This window comes from Amblyomma mixtum, chromosome 5 (assembly GCF_055824585.1).
Source record: "Amblyomma mixtum isolate Tamu chromosome 5, ASM5582458v1, whole genome shotgun sequence".
NCBI lineage: Eukaryota > Metazoa > Arthropoda > Arachnida > Ixodida > Ixodidae > Amblyomma > Amblyomma mixtum.
The window spans coordinates 58,753,382-58,768,963 of record NC_143016.1 but is presented as its reverse complement, the minus strand read 5'-3'; the positions used below and the strand labels follow the sequence as shown (position 1 = coordinate 58,768,963).

Below are 15,582 nucleotides of genomic sequence, written 5' to 3'. Positions count from 1 at the left end.
ACTTCCTCATGCAAATAACCACCCGAACCACAAAAAAAAGAACATCGGTTGAAGGAAGCTCTGTGGATGGTGAACGGCACGTAGCGTACTCGTATGCCGCTTGGCGACCAGAGCTATATATGTACAGGGTGTCCCAGCAAAATGTAACCAAACTTTAAAAAAAGGCGAAGTGTCCTAGTCCAGTGAAACCAATTGAGGGTTGTTCATAGTCGCGTGGCCTAGTCTTGAGTATTTTTTTCGCTCTTCAAAGTTAATTAATTAGTTCAGTTTAATTAGCTAACTTTTTAATTACTGACTTCAGGAAGAAAGTGTCAATGCAAAAGTTTTAGATCGCCTCGAAAAACCGCTAGTAGTGCTGTTTCCGTGAAGTTACGATTTACGTAGCTTCATTTATTGGCCTTAAAAGAAAGTTATCACGTGACCAGCTGCTCGCTCACTTCTCTGGCCCAATGTGCACCCAAAGTCTCATCGAGGAGAGGACTTCAGAAAAAACAGATTTTATTCTTTAAGGCGCGTCTTGAGACGTTGAAGTGGCACAGTTGTCATGTGGAAGCTTTTTTTTTATTGTGCGGGTTATGGTTAAAGGCCGGTAAAAAAACTACTTTACGCAAATATCACTTTGCTGCAAATGTCTCAGTAAGCTGTTTCTCAAAGCGGTCTACAACTTTTCCATTGACACTTTGTTCCTCAAGTCAATAATTAAAAAAATAGTTAATTAAGCTTAACTAATTAGTCAATCTTGAAGAACGAAAAAAATACTGCAGACTAGGTCACGTGATTCTAAACAACCCTCATTTGGTTTCAGACGGCTAGGACATCCCATGTTTTTAAAAGCTTGGTTACATTATATATATATATATATATATATATATATATATATATATATATATATATATATATATATATATATGTATATATATAGTAAGAACGTAGACCAACGTTTGAAACGCTTCAAACAATTTATTGACGTTTCGACCGTGGAACGGCCTTCGTCAGAATGTGTGGATCGAGAGGGATGGCACAATATATGTAGGTAAGAACAACGCACAGGATAAGAGAGCCAAAAAATTCGATAAAAAAGCATCAGGCGCATGTCTACAGAACGATAAATGAATCACAGTGTCAATCACAAGACGATAAATGAACCACAATACACAACAGTTACTTTGCGAAATTTAGTCTATCTGCTGTGTTAGCTACATATAATAAACATGGCAATGTGCTTTACTTATAAGCAGCCCTACGATGACAAGTGACCATTTTGAACAGCGAGAATGAAGAAGGAAGAAGTTACACATGATCAATGAAACACATGGAGGCAATGAGCAGCATAATCAGTATAAAGAATATCTATTACTAAATCTAGAAAAGAAACTAATGACGAACCAGAATACACTGACCTAAAAGCGAAATATTTGGGCATTAAGAGGGTATGGAACTCAGTTTTCCTGTGCTTTCATTTAAACCGGAAGACACTGTATTAAACTTATATATATATATATATATATATATATATATATATATATATATATATATATATACACCAGGTGTCCCAACTAAATGTAACCAAGCTTTTAAAAACATGGGATGTCCTAGCCGTCTGAAACCAAATGAGGGTTGTTTAGAATCACGTATATATATATATATAAACCAGCAGGCCCAAGTTCTTGAGCGATATATCTTGTCCGAAATCCACACTCGGCAAGCATAGGCCCCCTGAGAATTTATTTGCTGCAAATGAGCATGCTGATGCGTAGTCCTCTCAATCTTTTCTCATACTGCAGTGACTGAAGATTCATTATGTTTCGGAGACGGATGGAGGTGATTGAGGGCGGGTGTGTGAGAGGAGTCGACTTATCAGCTATCAGTACCGCCAGTTACAAGTCTCCTTGACCAGTCCACAGGGTTTATCACATGGGTTGGTATAACGGACGGATACGGAAAAGGAGAAGGGCCTACAGATAAGATAGCGTGCCGTACATTACGGCGTTTCGAATATCTGCGTGTCTTGACCGATCTGGACAAACCACGTTTGGAGTCGCGGCGCAGGCATGTACACTCTCAAGTTCAACACAGGGTCCAGTTCGTAACTGGAACTTACGTGGAACTTTCCTGAAAAACGTCCCACTTCAATAAATGCAACCGCTCTCCTTTTACAGAAATCAGTGAAATAGGTGTAACTATGTTCCAGCTAAATTACGCAGCTTTATGTGGAACACTGTTACATACACTGTAAAAAATTTATGTGCAAAATAACAGAAAAAGTCTGGCAGCTTTCCTGCCAGAAAATGTCTGTGATTATCTGTTTTCCGTTCTGGAACGTTTCAGTCATTTCACAAAAACGTTTTTTCATTGTGCAGAAACATTCTGTAATTTTCTGTTTTGTGTTTTGAAAGTTTTCAGTGATTACACAGAAACGTGTTTTCACCGCACAGAAAGTTTCTGTGAATATTTGTTTTCGTTCTTACAAATTTTCTGTGATTTCACACAAATATGTTTCCACCCCACAGAAATCTCTTGAAAAATGCAGAAAATATATAATTTCTGTTCTCCATATATATTTTTCCTGCATTGTTGGAATTATTTTTTTGCTGTTTCACAGACACATTCAATAAAAATGCAGGAAATATCAGTTGCTGTTTCTGGACCTTCTTTATTGTCCACAAAATTGTTTTACAGATGACATACTTGCTGCAGAAAACAAATAAATGGGTGGAACAACTCTCGCTTTGCTTAGTGTACATTGTTCTTGTAGCGGACCCTTAATTCACCTTGGACCATGCTAGGCCAATATTGATGCAATAAAACTATAGCCAGCAAATGAACGCCACACAGTAAAGACAGGTCACGAGGCTGAGTACGAAGTTTGCATCTAGAACGACCAAATAGCTCAGGAACAAATCCTTTTGTATGTCATTACTGCCTTTAAGAAATCAAATGTTCTTTATACCGTCTGACCAGGGATGACCGATTGCCTACTGTTTGGCGCTCATTGGTCAAGGATGCCCTTGCGGCGTAGAAACCTGTTACCATCATTGTTCTTTTTTGGAGACATCGTAGAGTGCCATAGTGTTTTAATAAGAAAACAAGTTATTTCATTGACATAACAAAGCAAACATGTGAAATACTTTTTCTAATAATGCGTAAAAAGGGCTAATTGAAATTGCCTCTATGGGGTGTCGTAGCAACACTTCAAAACTACTCTTTATGTTCTGCTTCTGTGATGGATTGACATGACTGTAAATAGCGATTCGTAAATAGTAATATAGAACATCATTAACACTCATCAAGCAAAACCACAACTATTGAAACGCTTACTTCCATTCGTGATTGATTAAAATGCAGCTAAATGTCTAATTCAGCAAGAGAAGTAATAAAATGTCACTAAATGTCATACTAGGCAAGTGCCCTAATGAGTGCCGCGGCCTTTGGTGAGAGAGAGTGTTGTTTCTTCTCTGTCTTCTCAGTTTTCGTGCCCCTGGCTGGGTTTATTCCAGTGATGGCCCTGGAAAACAAATCGGTTTTGGCTTTAGTTACAAGACCGCAGTTATATCATACAACTTTAATTTCGAGACAGGTTGTCTGCTGCATGCAGCGGCCTTCCCTGCCACGCCTCTTTGAAACGTTATATCCACAAAGGGAAAACATGGAAAGACAAGATTGCTAAACAAATGCAATTACAGAAAGACTGCACTGCTCTCCTTTCTGTTGTTGCCTAGGTTCATTGCAACTGACACTACATAGTGCAGTTCTTGCTCAAAGAATGATTCGCGACTATGTTGAGAACGACACGTTCCATCAGGTGCCTTGTGCAGATTAGAGATTATATCTGCTTTAACGACATGATCCACAATCTTGTTAATTTCCTGGTTGCCTACACCTGCACTCTTGAGTTTGTCTTTCGAACAGGAGGCAGTTGCACAGAGATTAGCAGCCTGAATATCATATATAGCTTCTGCAATAATCTGGACAGTACGCGAAGGCACATGACATTCAGAGAGTAGCGTGATGTACAAGTTAGCAAATGCTTCCTTCACACCCTTCTTGCTGCTTCCTGCGTCGTCTTCGCACCAAGCTGCTTGACCCTCTAATATCTCCCCTTCTATGGCTGACGCCATTTCTACTGTTGGCAAGTACAACTGAGACACATCTGTGTCGTGTACAACTGCAGCTGATGTAAGGTTCGACGTTTGGGCAAGAGGAAGCGACATGCATTGAATGTTTCGCCCTTGCAAACGAGAAATATGTGAAGAAAATGATGCTTTGTTCTTGTATGTTCATCGGCATCTGGGAACAGGGCACTTCACTTCCATGCCTTGAAGAATGTGTCACCTTAAATGGGCTACAATCGACTTCTAATCCTTTCAAACTTGAATGCAATTATAAACAGTGCAAACAACGTCAACCTTCTGTGTTTCAACAGCAATGCTAGTGGTTTCACCCGAATCCCTTATCCTCGTATGCTCACGGGCTAAGTGGCTATAAAGTGGGCCGATCTTGCGGAACATCTTTCAGCAATGCGGATATGGGCACTTGATGTTGAACTGGCTAATATTTTTATGCAAGGCAGCATGATTGAGGAAGAGTGAGACTGTGCTGATATTGGCATGACAGATGCTGCAGGTATGCATTTCTGGACAGACCAAAAACCGGTCTTTTAAAAAAAGTGCCCAGGTTGTAAAATATCATGCTTGCTGTGGCCACAGTTTATGCAGCAGAAAAATACATGCAAAGTTGACATTTGCGACATTGCATGTATGCTTCAATACACGTCTCGTTTAGCGTTCCCTGCATCACCCAAACATATGCCAATGAAGATGCACTACACTCATCTTTCAATGCTTTCTCAAAACAATGTATAACTTTTAGAGAACAATAGCATCGCTGGCAAGTTATATGTTGTCAGAAACAGTCACATTGCTCCAAGACAGTGTACTGCAAAAAGTGAATAAAGGGCATGTTGCGTTCGCAAATATGAAAGAAATCATTTTCTTAGACACATCTGGCTTTCTGTTTACGAGCTGCGCCACTTCGGACTGCCAGCAATATACAATACTTATAATTTAAAGTCTTTTTGGGCCCCTTTACCGATCAGGAATAATAGCCTGGCCAGTCAGAAGTGGGTTGTCTCACTCATGAATGGTTCTTTAGTCACAAAAAAAGATAACTCGTCTTTTTATTTTTTATTTATTTACAATACCCCTAAGGGCCCTTGTGCGAGGGTATTACATAGAGGGGGTGGGGGGCGATACAAGCATAAAAATTTTGCACAGGCACTTGAAACAAAATACACGTAATAATGAATTAAAGCTAGTAACGTACACAAATAACACAAAAAACAATGCAGAATAAAATACTCAGTAAATGCACATAATACAACAAAAATACCAAATCTGTTAGTCCATGGTTTGCTTTAACGAATGCTGAAACGATTGTAAGTTAACCTCAGTACCTATGTGTGATGGCCAGTTATTCCAGCCTATTATAGAGCTAGGAATGAATGATTTCGCGTTTCGAGTTTTTTTATTGCAGTTCGAAGTTTTGTGAGAGGCATTTTGTGATCTCGACGGAGAATTTTGTTTTCTATGCCTCACACGTTTTGCGAAAAATTTACATAAACTTAAACATCACCTTTTTTTAAGAAAACACAGCCGAAGCATTACAAAACTCCTGCCTTTCTTTTCAACATGACCATGAAAATCGATAAAGAAAAGTATTTTCTGTGTAGTGAATACGCAATCGTATTATAAATTCTGAAAGCTTAAGTAATCTTTCAGAACGTTGCCAAATCTGGAAATCAAATTTTGAGAAAGAAGAAAAATGCGAATAAATGCTCTGAAATATCAGTTTTTTCTCCTCGTTGTCACCACAAAGAACGATCAGAGAGCAGTTTTAAAATTTTCTATGCCAACCTTTAATATATTTGCCGACAGCTCAAAGGTGTTCTATTAGAATGTTTCAAAATATAAAATCAAATGCTTTTATAAGAGTACTTAACCCTCTTCCTTTACCCTCGATTATTCTGGGACAGGAAAGGCTGTAAACTACAAAATTTTGCAACACCTAGCTGATAACATAGGGTAATGGTGTGACTGTCCCCACAAGCACATCTGTCAACGGTCTTCTCATGAAAACCAATCTACCCTTTTCACTTGTCCCACAAGCTGCAGAAGCCCGCAATCTGACTACAATCGAAATAAAAGCTGCATATATTTCTTTACAGTAAAAAAATGCAACGCTACTTACCTTCCAAGTACGGGATTTCCAAAGCAGGCACTTGCGGATACCGACGCACTTCCCTACAGCTACGGCAAGTTCATGGGCATGTTCAGTAGTGGTTGGTAGAGGTTCCAATGTTCTTGGTGTGGTAAAAGCGCACTGCACAAATGTGGAACCCGATAAGTGGACACAGCTGAAAATGCACTACAGCACAAGAAAGTGGCCACAAGAAAGGACACAAAACACAGCGCCATGTTCTGATTCCCTTTTCTAATCCTGTCTGATGCTATATTGCTATGGATTACATGAAGCAACCCGCCCACCGTTTAGATGGGACTTCGAAACTTCCAAAAGCATACTACTAAAAAAGAAAAATTAGCCGGCGTTTATGCAGCTTTCTCTCGTGCAGGCATTTCTCTCGCGCAGGCAGATCGAGGTGACAGTTTACGGGTATCTTTACCAAGCCGGATGGCTTCAACATAGAATGAAAGCACTCCTCTCGCAGAAATCTCCAGGGGCCAGGCGGCCAGGGATGCATATGGGTCCCGTGAAGAGGGAACCACTCCCATCGACGGCGTCTAAGCAGACGTCGTATTTAGCTCGAGCAAATAAAGTTGTTTCTCTCTCTCTCTCTCTCTCGCAGAAATCAGTGACCTATCTTCGCACCTGCTAGCGCGCCGACTTGGTCGTCGCCGCTGCCACCTACACAGCCGCTGTAATTAAAATATTTCTTTTGCCCTGGCTGCGAGGAATCTCCGAAAAATTTTGAAAAAAGGAGAGGCCAGTCTACTTAGTTGGCAACGGAGGACTAACAATATTTGCAGCGGGGTAAGGGCGAGCGCACTGCAGGCATAGATGCTTGTCGAATAACAACTGCGACTGCATGGCACCCATATTCTTTCACCAGCGGTAGAGCCTGCGCGGCGGCTTCGCGACAGAGTTGCGCGATCAAACGATGTATAGCCACTCCAACTGCGAGGAAGCGTAGAAGGGGATCGACTGACGCGTCAAAGGCGCCGTGCTGGCGAGAAAGGGAGAACCTGAGAGGGAGAGGGAGCGCGCATCCAAGAACCAAGGATATAAACGCGCAACGAGACAAGCACTGCGAACAATTCAAGTTGGAGGAAAATTAACGCTAGGAGCTCGTGCAGCGGGTTCCCACGAAACACCGATCAAGAGGCCACGCTACGCCTACGAGAAAACGAGCCGCCCCTCAGGACGACCGGATGCCCGGCGGGTCGCTATATAGAGCTCGCGATGTGACACTCCTAAGAGGCCACCAAACGCCAACGGGACGAAAAACGAAACGGCGCCCCACTGACGACCAGTCATGATCTCCACGAAGGGGACGGACTCTACGTACCGAAACTGAAGCCTTGAGTGACGCTCTGCAGATCAGGAGACACTGAGAGAAAGCACATAACCGCTGGTGCAAGGCACTGGTGCACGTCTCCTGTCGCCTTACTTAGTTACGTTTCTTACACAAAGCAACGGAGCGAACTACCGCGGCCCTCGCCTCGTCGCGTCGATGCTTTAGCGCACACGGAGCTCACTCCAAGCGACTGGGTTACGCGGCCGCGTGGTTCCGTTTTTACCGATGGTCCTACCCTACATAACGGCGTCAGCCTTTTTTCTGCCATCGTTATAGCTTGTCGCCTCCTCATGAACATTCATTCTTCATTAACTAAAACCTCATTAATTACAAACTTTAAATCTAGAGAACATCAACCGCTAATTCGTGTCGACGATTGTGACAGCCCCATTAGCACATGTAGCAGGAGCGTTCTGAGTAATGTCAATCCGCATGAATCAATCCCGCAACCAGGCGCACCAACAACAAAAACGAGCAGAATCAAAGGAAAGCAACTTATAATTGTAGTACAGCAATAGAAGTGATGCTACATACCTTCTGGAGAGAGTATTCCAAAATAAAAGGTCCTGCTCCCCGGCGCTCAACCAACGCACTTGCCTACGGCGACGCCATGACGAAACTGGTTTGCTGCCCCGCAGCAAAAAGAAATGCGGTGCGATATTTTGCTTAGTATTCTTTACCTGCAATATATAACACCTAAATTCATTACATAATTATGCAAGTATTTTGCAATAGACTAAAATGCATACGTAGTTGATTTCATTTTACTGTCCCTACCTCGTGTGAGCAACCGGATAAAAAACAGAAAATTTCTGTCATTACCCAATCCAGAACTATGTTTTGGTTGGGCCACAGAATTTTTCTTTCCGGCAACAGAAACTTTCCGTAAAATATCTGTAATTTCACATCTTTTTTTTACAGTGTATAATTGTGCCCTCTACATTGTTCTGGCCATATTTTGAATGATTCGAATGCAGGGGAGCCTACAAGCGGGTGCTTCAAAAAAAAAGTTGCTAAGGTTTAGCTTTGGTTAAACCTGGTAGGTTGCGTAAGCATCCATAGCGTTCCATTCGGGATCATCACCGGTTGTAGATGACTCGGTTTCGACAGAGGCGCGGTGCGCCCGTCTAGCAGCGTCTTGAGCGCGCCGCTTAGCAAGGCGCTGTTCGCGTTCTTCATCTGTCTCCGAAGCCCGTTGTTGTTTCCTGGCTTCGGCAAGCCGACGTAGCCTCCCTTTCTGTTTTTCAGGAGGCGTAACGATGGTTGGTTGGTTAGTTGGTTGGTTGCGGCTGAGAGAAGAATGAAAAGGAAAAGTGCACGGGCCTTCCAACTGGCTCCTGCCGAGCCACCACCGCTGCCACGTGCAGATAGAAGAGAGTTCGAAGATAAGAGGACAGAGTAAAAGAGAGACTAAAGACGCGCGTCGCAACAACCGCGTCCGCCGGAACGGACGCTGGCTGAAAAAACAGATACACGGCCGCAGCTCGAAGGCTGGAGCCGGCAAGCGAGCGAACGCATCTTATAGCCCCCCCCCCTCGTTCTCCAGCCTCCTCTCCACTCTCCGGAGCTGGCGAGAGCTCGGCGAGGCATCAAGGTCAAACGTGCCTCGCGGCCGCCCCGACGCGAAGGGCTGAAACCGGTCGTAATATTGCTTTCGCAATAAAAATAGCCTGCCACACCCAACGTCTCGCAGCTTGCCGTTTTTCTCACATCGTTCTTGCGACGTTGTGGGCACGAATGATTCAGTACGGTTGGGCAGGGCTCAACTTACAACTCTCTCCGTGAAGCGAGGTTTCCCATGGTCAAATAGACGGTGGATGGATGGATGGATGGATGGATGGATAGGAGCGCCCCCTTTGAAACGGGGTGGTGGCAATTGCCACCATGCTCAGCTTTTCTTTATTTATTTTTTTTTGTTTACTGCGTTGGCAATTCTCATTAAGATTCTCCATCACCTTTGCCTACGGTTTCCTACAATTCTAACCTTATGCCACATCTCTGCTTTTCAGCCACCAATCCTCCAATCGCTTTTTGCTGACTTCCACTGCAGATTTATTTACATGACCATTGTTATCTTAAAACCCTAGGGCCTCAGAAAGAGTGACTGTGCCTGCATCAACATCCGGATGGATACCATCACATTTGATTATGAGGTGTTCAATTGTTTCCACGATCTACCACACACTGCAGATGTGTCATCTTCTTCGTTAAATTTCTTTTTGTAGCTGCGCGTTCTAAGACACCCTGATCTAGCTTCAAAAAGTAGGGCACTGCCTCTTGAGTTATCATAGAAAAATTCTTTCCTGATCTGCCTTTTCCAGAATCGATATAGTTCTACACTATGTTTCTTTTCCATTGAATTCATCCAATTTTTAACTTCCGCGTTTTCCGCGATATGCGAAATGCGCAGCGCCATCTCTCGGCACTCCGAGAACTAAGTCCTCCATGTTGGTACGGTACAGAAAACGAAACCGCTGCCCAGCGGTGGGTAAAACGGCTGCGCTTCGTTTGAAAAGTAAAATGCCGATGCAGTGTTGCACTACCCTCTCCACTGTGAAAAGACACTACGAGGCGTGCCGGAACTAGGTGCGTTCCAGCTTTCCGCTTTTCTATTTTTTTACTCCGTCCCAACGTTTCAGTAACACAAAACGCCATGCGAGGTATCATGTGTCAGCACGCGGATCAGTGCGCAGCTTTCGCTTTCTGCGCCGATTTTTGACAAATCTCTCGAGGTGATTTGCGTTTAAATTACGATAGGGACCACAGCCTTTGTTGTCTCTGATGAAAATTAGAAGCCGATTTCGTGCATTTATCAACTCTCCGGTCGGGCGTGAATATATATCGACGCATACTTGAACAACGTAATAGAGAAGGCAATTTTTTTGAGCGGACCAATCGCTCGCGCCGTGGCGAAATAAGTTCACTCGAAGAACCATATGCCCATTACTGCTTAGTTTGCTACGTGTTCAGTCAAGTTTTTCCCGTGTTCAATTAGTTTTAGAAAGGCGAGCAAACTCTCTGGACCATACGCATATGTTATGCGCGTTAAGGAGTCTTTGTGAAGCAATACACCCTACGTATAAAAACTGAGGTGCGAATGCTCTATTTCTTGAGGATTCCTATACCTTCGATATCTGCGGCGTCGAAAATCTAAAAAAAAAAGAAGCGAATAATATAGCTACTTTATTATGAAGGAGGGACGCATTTCTAAGCTAGAAAGTACGTGCAACAGTGTTCTGAAAACGCTTCAGGCCATCAGATTTTATTATCGTTGTGGCAAGCTCCAACAGCTTGCTTCGCCACAAAGCCATTTGTCCAAGTTTGGGAGTAAGCTAATTAAGTTTCGGAAGCAACCGAACATGCTAATTTCGCCCCTGCACACACAGCTTGACCAGTGTATCGAGTCCGTGCATGCACCTACAGCTGTAGCATCTTTCTCTAATCAAGCCGCCGCGGTGGCTCAGTGCTTATCTGAAAGAAAAAAAAGCTGCGTCTTTGCTTGCAATATTTTGAGTTATATGTGCATGCCTACTTTCCTCTTGTTGATGTCGACTGACTGACTGCGTCTTAAGCAGGACGCGGTTTTAACGAATTGTGGCGAAAATCAACCGACGCCGGGCTCTGAAACGGTGACGTTTAAAACCGCGGATGCGCATTGCACATTACAGTAAAGGAATCGAATTACACAGCTGGTCGAGGTTCTTGAGTGATTATACTGCAATGCACGAAGCTCCTGGCGTCGGCGCGAACGAAAGTTCGCACTGTCACAGAAGTTTGTCAACACACGTGCGCACTCACCGCAAAATAACCGCTCGCTACCCTACCAGATGAATTCGCGTCCACCTGGGAATAAAATAGCCATGATAATGCGTGATGCTTGAACTGGTGCTTTAATGCGAGCATTAAAACGACAGCAGCACACGGTCACGGTTCGACTTTCCAACCCACTTTTGAGTGCCGATTATTGCGATCATCAGTGTCAGACTTCAAGCGAAGCTGAGGACGCGGTAGGAGTAAGCTGGCGCTTATTGAAAGCACCTACATTTGGTCAAAGATCAGCTGTGAAAACAACGCAGCAGCTGAAGCTTGCCAGTTGAAATTCCACTCGCAAGAAGAAAGTACGCATAGCAAACGATGCACCAGCTCGACGAGCTCGACCGAACCAAGATGGAAACCGGAAGTTGTGGGCGCGGTGTTGCCAGACCGCCCAGCAATTTCGCATATCGTCTATTAGTGCTGAGAAGCCCTGTGTTCCGGCCCAGTGGATCTTCTTGCATGGAATAGCTAGGAATGTGTGTGTGTGTGTGTGTGTGTGTGTGTGTGTGTGTGTGTGTGTGTGTGTGTGTGCGCGTGCGTGTGTGCGCGTGTGTGTGCGCGTGTGTGTGCGCGTGTGTGTGCGCGTGTGCGTGCGCGTGTGCGCGTGTACGTGTGCGTGTGCGCGCGCTCGTGTGTGTGTGTGTGTGTGTGTGTGTGTGTGTGTGTGTGTGTGTGTGTGTGTGTGTGTGTGTGTGGTTTGGTTTGGTTTATAGGGTTTAACGTCCCAAAGCGACTAAGGCTATGAGAGACGCCGTAGTGGAGGGCTCCGGAAATTTCGACCACCTGGGGTTCTTTAATGTGCACTGACATCGCACAGTGCACGGGCCTCTAGAATTTCTCCTCCAAAGAAATTCAACCGCCGCGGCCGGGATCGGTGTGTGTGTGTGTGTGTGTGTGCGCGCGTGCGCGTGCGTGCGCGTGCGTGCGTGCGTGCGTGTGCGTGCGTGTGTGCGCGTGTGTGCGCGTGTGCGTGTCTGCGCGTGTGTGCGCGCGTGCGTGTGTGCGTGCGTGCGTGTGTGCGTGCGTGTGTGTGCGCGTGCGTGTGTGTGTGTGTGTTATTTTGTTGTGTTTTTGTGTTATTTTGTTGTGTTTTGGGCTCATCATTTTTGTCGGTGGTAATGAAGGCCAGAGTGCGGTGCTGTTCCGCGTGCCACTTGCCGCGTGTTTATATTTTGTTTTTCGCGCTCCTCCCCGCACTTCAAGGAGGGGCAACCGGTGAGAAATGTTGGCCGCTATCAATAAGCTTTATACAAGGAGGCAAAAGAAACAAGCGCGTTAGACACTATACATGAACTTACAACTTCGGATACAGCGTCAGCTCACCATGACTACCATGATTACACACATATTGGTCGATCCGTCATATATATGGACATACAAATTCTTCCGGAAATAAAATAGGTTGGAAAGCTGTTTTAATCACCAATCCAAAGAAAGTTGTTTTTTAATCACCAGCGTGAGGTTAATGTGTCCGGCAACAGCTTATCGCATATCGCTGATGCGTCGGCGTCATGAGTAATGGGTCACCGGAGACAGCGCTCTTTTGGCGGCCAGCGCAAACTCAAGCGCAAAAGACGCGATATATATTGAATAGGAGACCAAGAGAGAAGATGTGAGGTGTAACTATCTTTGTTTGTTATATTATTTTCGGCAAAGGAAGCAGCGTCACCGATGTCGAATATTAATGGCATCAATGTATTGAAGAAGTTTGTAAAACTCTTAGCCCCAAATATTTTCATTTTCCTGCTAATTCTTCAAAATTCCCTTAAAACTAAATAAGGTTTCCTTTTCTCGTAAGGCCCAATTTTAGACCCAAGCTTTTCTGAAAAATGTAAAATTGCCCGAAAAGAACATATCACGTCACTGCTTTAGCTGACTGACTCAAATGCTTATTTCCATAGGCAGATGAATAAATAAACTAGGAGAGACTTAGGATGCACTGCGGTGAAGTTTCACCGGTTTGAGTCGCATATAGCCTAACGCTAATGTACGCTCCTTTCAGACTTAAGGCGATCCAGTGAGCAGGCGGGATAGACCGCAAACCTTTTCCTGTGATGGCATCCCCTGCTCACAGGGTTCCCGACATCGTCTGCGCAGCTGTGCATTCCTCTAAGAGGTAAGTAACCCGTGGCAAACCTGAACGAGCGTAGCAGCTGTCAATCAGAGACCGCTGCTTCCTTGTCGAGAGGTTATACGTAACAAGTTGCAGCGTTTTTTCGCAGTTATAATTGCACGATTAAAAAAAAAATGTGCATCGTGCACGGTAACATGGGAGAAAAATAATTGAAGCAGGAAAAGTGGAAGCTCAGATTCCACCTTTCCTGCTCCAGTTGTTTTTGTTTACGTTGAGCGGACTCCGCAAGCATGCATGCCCCACGTCTTGACGGACACCAGATGTGGCGCAACGTAGCGACGAACGGTTCGTTCGGAGGTTCGGCAGCTCTTTTGAAAAGGGAACACTGCCAGACGAAGCGGGGTCAGGCGCTCACTCTGGACGAGGACAGATAAATGGAAGTTGTTGGCGACAGCGCGGCTAGCTGGTGTACGGTGATGGCGCCAAAGCTTGGAAGCCGGAACATCAACAGTTCTCAAGAAACGGGCTTGAGTAAGAGATGACGCCGGACAGAGCGAGTGCTGCCACAGTGACGGCCAGTTGAGTTATGCCACCAGCCGTACTCCAGGAGGTGTCTGCTGGGTCAGCAGTCGGCGGTAGTCCGACTCGCATTGGGACGCAGTTCGGCGCTTCCGGTTGTGGTTCGTGACGGTCGCGGCTCGCGTTTGGGACCGATAACTGCCCTAATTCCGAGAGCCGTCAGGGTCACCGGTCCTGGAAAGACCGGCGGACCCATGGAAGTGTTTTGCTGTGTTTTTTTTATCTTTTTTTTTTCTTTTTCTTTCATAGGAGAGAGAGTTTGTCTAATACTGGGGAAGTGTTGGGCGTGGCACGTAAACCAGTGAGCCAATCCGTCTGTGTGTCCATTCTCGGAATGTACTATTTTTGAAGTGAAACTGATGTCCATTTTACACTATGCATATTTGAGAGAGGGTTACGTGCCTTATGGAAATTGGAGGGCGGGCCACACAGCTGATAACCAATCTTATTAAGTGTTTGACATGACTGGATGCTGCCTAATGTGGGCCGGGCCCATAGGTCTTTAAAACTGGGTCCCGGAGCCCGGGAAAGGGGCTCTGCCCGTATAAAAATTGTCTATAGACAGTCTATAGACTTCTTATTGACTCTATTGACTTCCTATAGATATTGCTTTTGTCTATTCATTGTCTGTAGACTATCTACAGACAAAAGTCTACTAAAAGTGCATGGCCAGAAATCTATAGATTGTCTATAGACTGTCTATGGCATTTGTATTGCCTATAGACTTTTGTCAATAGACAGTCTATCGACTTTATAGACAGAACTCTATAGGCACTCTATAGACTGTCTAAACCTTTTTTTGTAAGGGTGGGCTACGGTCAGATGTCATGTATCTTCGGCTATGCCGAGTAGGGGCATCCCCTAGTGTTAGCCAGTTGCATGTTGTGCTCACTGCTCTACTTGTAAATATGTAAATCCATGTACATAAAGCAGCAGTTTATATCCCCTGCAAGTCCTCTGTTGTTGCCTGACATTATCTGCTAGGCCATCCCTGACGAGGCACCTCTGGTGCAAACAACGCCTTCAGCCTTCGAGTCAACAAGCCGTCTCCGACGGGGCACCCCTGGTGCAAGGAAGAAAAGAGGTACCTGAACTTTACTCAAAAGAAGAAAAAATTATGAGCTCTAGAAATCTGATGCCTGGTTTGTTTATGAAGTCAAACATTAAAAAACTGACCTCGTTTACTGTGTGATTGGCTAGCGGAATTGTGCAGGACAGCTCGGAACGTGACCCAGTGTTAACAACTGTTGTTTCTTTGTTGTAACCTTTACTATAGCTCTTGTAGCTAAATTAAAGCATGCCCGAGCTCATGAAGGTGATGCCTCATCAGGAACGCGATTCTTCTGAGGCTTGAGTATTCATGATTTTGGTCTCCCGCTTAGATGAGTCCAATTTATGAAAAACAGAGATTATAGCGTGACCATGTATTTCCCAAGAAATCAGTACAGCACGCTGAAAATTTTCATCTGAGCGCCGGCAGTTATTCGTCTTCCACAGCTTGCAACGACGGTGGAGTATGCGC

General features: G+C 44.6%; 1 long non-coding RNA gene across 1 annotated transcript; it reads right to left on the bottom strand.

The window, feature by feature from the left end:
• Positions 1-3,373: 3,373 nt before the first annotated feature.
• LOC149342319 (uncharacterized) lies at positions 3,374-8,253 on the bottom strand. The gene is made up of 3 exons (XR_016282668.1): positions 8,126-8,253; positions 6,247-6,378; positions 3,374-3,505 (listed from the first exon to the last, which is right to left on the bottom strand). It is a non-coding gene; the product is annotated as an uncharacterized LOC149342319 (long non-coding RNA).
• Between the last annotated feature and the right edge of the window lie 7,329 nt (positions 8,254-15,582).